Genomic DNA, 9,000 nt, shown 5'->3' with positions numbered 1-9,000 from the left:
ACAGGGCTTGAATTTGAAATTGAATTTACATGTTGTTTGTTTCAGTCATATCGCTGTCAAAATCTCTTATCTCACAGTTTAATTTGACTTGCTCTCATCACACACACACAATATATCGTCGGCGAGGATTCTGGAGAAGAACACATTGTGCAGCTAGCCTTAGAATATAACCATGTATAAATTCATGATAAAGACAGAAAGATGGATAAATAAGAGGTTAAGAGAGACAGAAGATGGCTGCTCGTATAAAGCTGTACTCTGTGATTTAAAAGGACAGCTGAGTAGAACAAATTTCCCCATTGTGGGACAGTAAAGGAATATTTATTGTTACTTTTGTACGTAGTCTAAATAATGGCAGGATTGGTCCTCCATACCCAACAGCCAGAAGAAAACATGCAACCATCTTTCTAGACAAGATAAACCAAAAAGTGATATTTGTTTGTCAGAAAGACAGACAAGAAGAACTTGATGCTGAATGTTGCTACATGCTAAGCTAGCATTAGCATAACATGAGCTACATGCTAAGCTAGCATTAGCGCCCTCTTTGCTACATTCTAGCTGATCATGTGCTGCAGGCTTAGCCAGTTTTCTGGGGGAAACCCTGCAACGAGTTGTGATGAAGAGGAGGAATCCACCAGCTGCTGAAAACGGCTCCTAAACTTTAGCTCCATCCACACAGTTAGCATGAAGAAGGAAATCTCCAAACCTGATGGGTGCAGCAGAACTCTAGGCTGGAAAACATCCCCCATCATTGGTGTCTCCTCTGCTGCGTCCTGCCGCTCTTTGAGCTCCTGCTTCCCTCCAGTTTCTCCGCTGTGCCTCCAGCTGCTGGACTTCTTTCCAGACTTCATCACCTGCAGCAGCTGCTGCTCTCTTCCAGCTTCACCAACACTCCCGATTCTGGCCTCACAGCAACACAAGGACAAAGAACCCGGAGAATCAACGTGACTGCGCGTTTGGGAAGAGGACATAAGAGTGAACATAGACATAATATGAGTAGACCCCGCATTGACAGTTGCTGCGCAGGAATTACGGCCGCCATCTTGGAGCAGTTGAACTGCTACCCAAATTCTCCTGATTTAAGATGAACAGACGAATAATGCCTCAGCACTGTGTGGCGTAATTGTATTTGAATCGACGGACTATTGACGTCAGGGCTCGAGGGATAACTTTTCACAAGTAAGATGAAGAGATATTGATTATACTTTTGATTAGAATGTGATTTTTTAAATATTAGGTAGAGAGATACAGGTCTACATATGGATGCTATAAACAGAGTTTAAGTTTTTGTGACCTAGTCTCTCCATAATTTCATCAGAGCTTCAGTCATTAGTTAATTAGTGACTCCCTGTACATTTTAGGATTCATGTTAAAGTTCTTTTATTTGTTTTTAAGTCTCTTCATGTTCTTGCTCCATCTTACCTTTCTGAGTTGCTGCACCTTTATGCACCCTCCTGTTCACTCAGGTCAGCGGATCAGCTGCTTCTTGAGGTCCCAAAAACTAAGCAGAAGCTTAGGGGGGATCATGCTTTCTCTGTGGCAGCTCCAAAAATGTGGAATGACCTTCCATTCCAAATTAAATTGTGTAATTCTTTGTCTGATTTTAAATTGCTTTTAAAAATGTATCTCTTTGCCTTGGCTTTCTGTACTGTGTCAGATGTAGATTTAAGCCTGTGAGACATTACTTTAAATAACTTTTATTTTAATATTATTATAGATTTTATAGTTCTGGTTTTAATTTAGTCTTTTATGCTTTTATTGTTTTTTGAGTCTGTGTAATCATTTTATGTTGTCTCACTGTATAAATTAAGTTGGATTGGATATATATATATATATATATATATATATATATATATATATATATATATATATATATATATATATATATATATATATATATACATACACACAGATATGCCTAAGCCACAGATCTGTCTCCTGTGCTTCGTATCCGTGAGTTTTGGAAACCCAGTTTTTGGACTAATCCTGTCTCCTGTTCTTCTCCAGTGTGTCATGTTTTGATTCATCCGAATCCCTGCCGCTCAGATTTTGCTCTGGCATCTCCACTCATACTCCCTTGGTGGTACCAAGCCGGGCGTGAGAACCCCCTCCCTGGATTTACCTGGTTCGTCTGGACACACTCCGGTTCTTCCAGCTGTTCTTCCTGCCTGCCGCCACAGTTGTGCTGTTCTGGCCCCCCGCCTGTATTACATCTGCCAGCCCTCCTGTCACCCAGCCAACATCTTCCATCAGAGAGTTATGGTCACATGGTACCTTTTTCACTCATCCCCCCCGGACAGGTCTCCCCAACCAAACGGTAAGCGGCTCAGCTTCTGGAACATTTCCCCCTGGTTCGACCCTCAGTAAACATATCCTCTTTATTCCCGCAGTCGTTCCTGCTGTGACGTTCAGACTCCGCCTGTCGCACACAGCATGTGCTTTTCCTTTGTTGTGCCTGAAAATAAACAACCTAAAAACTGTTCCTGCTTCCGTCTGTGTCTGCATGTGGGCCAAACACTTAAAAACCATGACAAATTCTATTTTCTACTCAGCCTGTCTACACGAAAACACTCATTGCTTACGTTATTCAGTACAGAGAAAACAATCAAAGTTCAGACTAGCTGAACAAACAAACAATTTAAACTTACAATTACAGAGCTCTTTAAGTTGTCTACTTTACTTAATACCTTTAATGTCCAAATTATTTCTTAATTTTTGATTAACATGGAATATGGACAAGCTCACTATACTACTGATATTAGAGCCATTTTGACAACATATAAAAAGATGTCAGATTTGGTATATTTTTGCATGATTGCAAAAAGGACTCTTTCTTAAAACCTGTTTATCACCATTAAAGCATTATGTAATTTTTCATAGTCAAACCATTGTTCCTAATTTGCACAATATTCTACAGCTTTGAGTCATGGTGAACTGCAGAGATTTTTACAAAATTTTCTGTGAATTTAGACTTGTATATTTTTAGTTTCTATCTTTGATTTCTTTGTATCTTTGATCTTTCCTTGAATTCTATTTTTAATGTTGTCATCTTCAATCTCAATTACCAAATTTAAAATTGTTATACGCTGTACTGTCAATACTGGTTGAAAAAATATTATAAACAAAAAAAAAATAAGGAATTTGAATTGGCTTTCAACCCTTGCATCATAAAATAATCAAGGTGAGCAAAAACTATCGTTTATAACAAAAACACTTTGTGGGGAAATATAGGAACAGGAGCAGGATGTACAAGAGAGCGTTTTTGTTTTTTAAAGTAAGCCTCAAGCATCAACATGAGCCAGCTTTTTATACTTCATGGTTGTGAACACTGAGTTTGTTGGGAGCAGCAGAGTTTATAAAGTCTGACAGCAGCTGGGGAACGGAGAAAGTAAGGCAAATAGGCAAGGCAAATTTATTTATATAGCACAATTCAGTACAGAGACAATGCAAAGTGCTTTACATGATTAAAATATAGCAATTAAAGCAAGTAGGGATAGAATGTAGAAACAAAAAAGAACATTAAAAACAGTAAAACAGTTTAACTGGAAAATTCAAAGGCAATTTTAAACAAATGTGTTTTTAATCTCGATTTAAAGGAACTCAGGCTTTCAGCATCTTTACAGTTTTTTGGAAGTTTGTTCCAGATAAGTGGAGCATAGGAACTAAATGCTGCTTCTCCGTGTTTGGTTCTGGTTCTAGGTATGCAGAGCAGGCTGGAGCCAGAAGCCAGAAGTAGCATCTAGGTTGGCATCAGCCATCTTCTATGGTATGGTTTGTTGGAGTAGCAGCTTAACTGTAGCTGAGAGGAAGCAGCTGCATAAACTCATTAAGGCAAGGCATGCTTTTTGCAAAGATCATTTCGTTAATTCAGTGCTAGAGTATAAGACAAGTTGGAATACAAACTTCAGCATTGACATTCAAAGGCAACTATTAACAAAGGTATTTTTAATCTTTAGAGGAACTCAGGCTTTCAGCACTTAAACAGTTTTCTGGGAGTTTGTTCCAAATCAGTGGAGCATAGGAACTAAATGCTGCTTCTCCATGTCTGGTTCTGGTTCTGGTTCTGCAGAGCAGGCTGGAGCCAGAAGACCTGAGTGGTCTGGAGGGTTGATACACTGATAACAAGTCTGTGATGTATTTAGGAGCTAAGCCATTCAGGGATTTATATGTAGCCGGGGCATTCTGTCCCAGAAGCATAGTGCTGCACACTCTCCCTCCTGCCATATATGGAGGACGCTGGGATCGTGCGCAGCTGGGGGTTAATGAGAGGCAATCAGCCTTTCCAGTTAAAAGGGGGCAAATGGGTAAGGAAAGCACAACTGTACCTGAGGTCACAATTTGGCGTTGTTGACAGGATCTTGCAAGGCAGTGGCATTGGTGAACAGGGGTTTGTTTTAAGGAACGAAACAGGACCAAATAGAGGTGTCGATGTTGTGTTTTTTTTCTTTTTTTTCTTTTTATATTCCACTGAAACAGTAGCAGGTTCGACGGGGGCCGGCAGATCGGTTACAGAGGAACTTGGCGTTGAGGAACCATGGAGGAGGAGCTGCGGGAGCTGAAGGATGGGACACATCATTTTCAGGCAGAGGACCAGAAGCTCAAAGAAATGTCCATGGCGGACCAAGATTCCTTGCCCTCCACCCTTGGGGCTGTGACCAGGAGGGACCCCTAACCTGTCTCTACGGAGGAAGCGGCAGCAACGGAGCGGCTTTGTTGACATCTCCAGGGAATGTACAAGCTCTTGTGGGTTGTCTTCAAGGTAACGCTGGAACTGGTTTTATGGACTGGACAGAGGCCCGAATGCATCCTTGCCAATTTTATGGAGAAAAAAAAACATTTGTATGGACGCACCAAGTTTTATGTAACTGTGCATTTTATTTTATTTTTGCCGGAGTTTCCTCATGCCGGGTTTTATGTAAACAGAACTGGAAGTCATAACGTATTGCTGTTATAATCCACTTTAGGGACTTCACGGCCGGCCAGAACCACCCCTATTATTCACAGGTGCTGAGACTGTGATTAATGAGGGGAGACCGTGTCCCGCAGCACCCAACTCCGATACAGGGGGAGGATGCAGCTGTCTATCAGCAGGTGGGAAATTGGCTCCTTCTGTTTTGCTAAGTCACAATTCAGAAGGAAGAGGTCAGGGTTCTAGTGGTCTTAAATAAACGTGTAGGTTCACTAGTGGCTAGATGGGTCCCACTGTACTAGTGCAACTGGGGGATGTTACCTGGCAGTGCTTTTAGGGCACTGGTGACAACAGCTGCATAGTTTCCTTACCCAACATGGGATGGGCCCTTTGTAGGCCCGTTGTGGTCTTGAGCTTAACGCAGCAATCGGTGTAGCATCTCTTTGGTTGGCTATCTGGAAGCTGGTGTAGAGGTGTTGGGCAAGGGGGTACCCAGACGTAGTGTTTTGGTGGGGAGAGACCCCTGGGACATCCCCGGTAGTTACAGTGCTATGGGGGGCCTTGAAAAGGGAGGCTATTAGAGAACGCCATCATGGGCCCTCTAAACAACCTGGTGCAGGACCTCCCGGTACTAGCTTAGTGTTTCGGTATAAAATAAATAGCTTGCCCTAAAATGGTAATGGTTGGGCTACAGTCTCTCAGATCATTAGTGCTGGTGGTGGTGTGGATTATATGCACTAGGGTTTTGGGAGTGAGTGTGTTTTTGTTGGGGAACACTAAGGTGTATTCAGTTTGTGTTTTGTAGTCGTTCTCCCACCCTCCCAAGGGATCTACTTAATTCAACTGGGTTTTTAACTTTTCTTCACAGTTAGCAGGATTCCAGACCAGCATAGGTGCTCACTTTTAAACTAGTTAGTTTTTGGTGTACAATAAAATACATTGATTTCTGTTTTTTGGTACCTGTATATTTAATAAATTATATATTTAATGGGAAACCGTGCCTCTGTTATTCCTTGCAACCTCCTTGACCTGGTACAAAGAGGGTTTAACGCATAGAAACTGTACCTGAGGTCACATATAGACTACAGGAGGATTTTAAAGTCTATTCTCTGAGACCCAATAAGAGTAAACCAGGCGTAGCCAGAGTGGTAAATTCCTCTGTAATCACTATAAGGAAGAGGGACAAAAGATTATTGCCTGTTTTCACCACTATGGTTACATGCTTGTAGTTTTACTGTCCTTGTAGTTCTCATTTTGACCACTAGATGCCTTCCCCCAATCCTTGATGCATTAGAATCTTTTTCCCAACCAAAGCAGTAGTGTGACTTCTCTATGATCTGTTTCATTAACAGTGAGCGTCTTTTGAAAAGCAAACACATTACTCTCATTGTTAGTGTGACCCATGATGAGGCGTATTTTCTGTGTGAAACTGTGAAAGTTTGGATCTGAGCTGTTTGTGTTACAGCTGCTAATATTGCAGACTGTGAGGAGGCAGAGGAGACCAGGGGTCTCATTTATAAAGATGGCCTACGTGCAAAATGGGACCTCAGACGTGTGTATGTTCACGCAAAGGAAAGCTCATTCTGAGGAATCTGGCGATGTAGATGGTAAAGTGGGGATTTGCAGCCAGACGTCATCATGATTCCTCTCAGACTTTCAGTTTCTCTGCAGATCAGACTTTGCTCATAGATCAACTCCATCATAAGCATCCAAACCCCAGTGGTGTTAATGCTTGTGCTAGTGACACATCTATAGGGAATCCCCCTTCATATAAATAAAAGAAAGCCCATAAGCCAGGCATGTCCAAAGTGCGGCCCGGGGGCCATTTGTGGCCCCTGGACTGATTTTGTGTTCCCCCCCCCAACTGCATTTCAAGATTTGGTCTACTGCAGGGGTCCAGAGCTGCATGAGGCTCTTTACACCTTCAGCTTTGGCTCTTAAAAACTTACACCAAAAATGCGAGGGGGAAAAAAAATTGGTCAATGTTTCTAAATGTAAAGGTAATTTAAAATTGCTAGTTCTGCAATATATGCGAAACATTTCCAGAAAGAAAGAAACTAATAGTCTATAGAATATTTCACTATAGATAAATGAAGTATCATGTTGTCAATAGGTTGCATTTTCATCATTTTGATGCCATTTGCTGTAAAAATCAAATGTCCAATTGAAGAAAATGCATTAAACCTAAACATAAAAATACTGTTGGTTAAATAATAACTGTTGATCCTTGATAAAAAAAAAAAGTAAACTAATTTCCTGTAGAATAATACAAAAACAAGCTCTTGTTTCAAAGAGATGTGTAACTTTTGCGGCTCTAAACAAAATTAGTTTAGCTGGACCGAGAGCAAAAATGGCTCTGCGGGTTGTAAAGTTGCTAATCCCTGGTCTATTGGAAAGATTTGGCTGATGGTGATGGAAACGTTTTATTTTTATTACAATTAAGATCTTACAACTGAAAATGTTGGGTAAAACACAATGTATTCATGTTTTTATAACCACACTTTTTACATTCTAGTTAATTTGATACTAAATACGACATCTGTCTGAGGACTTTAACTCGGATGCAAACTAAATCTATTAAAATTGGCTAAATACAGCAAGTTTTTTCAAAGAAATAACGGCTCAAATCCTGTTTGCATATTGCTAGAATAGAAAAAAGTCTTTTGTTTTTCAATCCAGTCCAACATAATTTGCAAACTGGGTGACCACAACATTTTTAACTTTGGGGTCCACAGGGATTTAACATCCTTTTCCTTCAGAAAATCTTAATAATTAGTTTAATTAAAGTCATCATATTTAATAAGGGAAAAAAAACATTTTATTTTTTTTTAATCACATCCATTTTTTTGGCCCTCAAGTACTTTTGACTTGAGAATTTCGGCCCACGTGCCAAAAAGTTTGGACACCCCTGCCATAAGCCAACTTAGATCCTAAATCAAAGTCCTGACAACATTTATTCTGGCTTTTGTACCATCATCTCACAGAATAGAAGATGTTTGAAATCAGCCGTTTTGCACCTGACCTATTTAGAGAGAAACCATTTCTGTTGAACAGATGTCTCCTCTCTCAAAAGATGTTAAAGTTGTCTATGAAGGTTACAGTTGTTTGTTTGCATGTTTTTTCCAGCCATTTGTTTAGTATCAGAACTCTGGAAAAAATCTCATCTCCACACTTAGCGGGCACATGAGGGCCACTGAGAAACACCTTGACATTAAGGCCATCAACTAAGTTCAACAGACGAATGTAATCCTCTTTCAATACTTCTGATTTTCTTTCTTATCCGGGTGACATCGCCCAGGGCAGCTTGTATGATGAGTTTTTCGGGCGTTCTTTCAAGATCCTTGGAAAGATGTCTGATATATCAGACACCAGGGTATTGGTCAAAGGGCTATAAATCAACACCTCTGTGTTTTTCTTGTTACAGAATGTTTAATCCCGCTTACAGATCCATTGCATAATATCAGGGTCCTTGGCCCTGTGGCGTGTTTTTTCTCTTGATGTCTTAGAACGAAGAAAATGGTTGACATACCTCTGATTGATGTCAAGATCCTCCTGGGTCACATTTTTGGAGCGAAGCGCGTTTTAGTAAAGAATTCCAACATTTCCAGCAGGTTTACTCCTAACATTTGTTTTGAGAACAGCCCGCTGTTGTTTCATTTGTCTTGGGACATCTCTCTGTAGTCTCGGCCAGTTTTCTTTGTCTAGGTGCGGGGTGGGGTTTGTTGATCCTTTGGTCTTGCACCCAGAGTGGTCCAGGGATTCTCATTTTTCTTACGGAACTGTTTGTTCGCTGAGTCGCTGGGCTGGTGGTCACTGTTTGGAATCACAGGCAGGGTTGTTTCATTTCCATAAGCGGCGTTTACATCATAGTTCACTTCTAGTCGACAGATTTTCATTACCATAACAGCTATCTTCTGTAGAAGCTTGTCAAAGTCCTCTGTGGTGAAGGTAGGCATCTTTTCAAAATCAAAATCAAAAATAAATGAAAGAAAATTTTAGGGCTGTCAATCAATTAAAAAAATTAATCTAATTATTTACATACTCTGTAATTAAATAATCTAAATTTATCGCATATAATTTTGCTGTGAAAG

General features: G+C 40.4%; 1 long non-coding RNA gene across 1 annotated transcript; it reads left to right on the top strand.

Annotated features, from left to right (window-relative positions):
- The first annotated feature begins 864 nt into the window (after nt 1–864).
- Nucleotides 865–2,480, top strand: LOC118562390. The gene is made up of 3 exons (XR_004930598.1): nt 865–1,179; nt 2,008–2,317; nt 2,391–2,480. It is a non-coding gene; the product is annotated as an uncharacterized LOC118562390 (long non-coding RNA).
- Nucleotides 2,481–9,000: the final 6,520 nt, after the last annotated feature.

This window comes from Fundulus heteroclitus, unplaced genomic scaffold (genome assembly GCF_011125445.2).
Source record: "Fundulus heteroclitus isolate FHET01 unplaced genomic scaffold, MU-UCD_Fhet_4.1 scaffold_901, whole genome shotgun sequence".
Classification (NCBI taxonomy): domain Eukaryota; kingdom Metazoa; phylum Chordata; class Actinopteri; order Cyprinodontiformes; family Fundulidae; genus Fundulus; species Fundulus heteroclitus.
The sequence above is the reverse complement of the archived record's forward strand: the minus strand, read 5'-3'. Positions and strand labels throughout refer to the sequence as shown.